We start from the raw sequence: 260 nt of genomic DNA on the forward strand, positions 1-260 counted from the left end.
GCTGTGGTAAGGATGTTTTCAAGAATGAGATAGAGCCGGGTGCTGTAACTTATGCCCCTAACTCTAGTACTCAGGAGGCAGACGCATGAGTATACCTGTGAGTTAGAGGCCAGCCTGCTCTACACAGGAATATCCCTGTGAGTTAGAGGCCAGCCTGCTCTCCATAGAGAGCTCCAAGACAGCCAGAACTATACAGAGAGGCTCTGTCTCATGGGAAAAAAGGAATGAACCAGACTGTAGCACAGCAAGAATAACTCAGA

Source organism: Rattus norvegicus, chromosome 6 (assembly GCF_021556685.1).
Source record: "Rattus norvegicus strain SHRSP/BbbUtx chromosome 6, alternate assembly SHRSP_T2T, whole genome shotgun sequence".
Taxonomy (NCBI): Eukaryota; Metazoa; Chordata; class Mammalia; order Rodentia; family Muridae; genus Rattus; species Rattus norvegicus.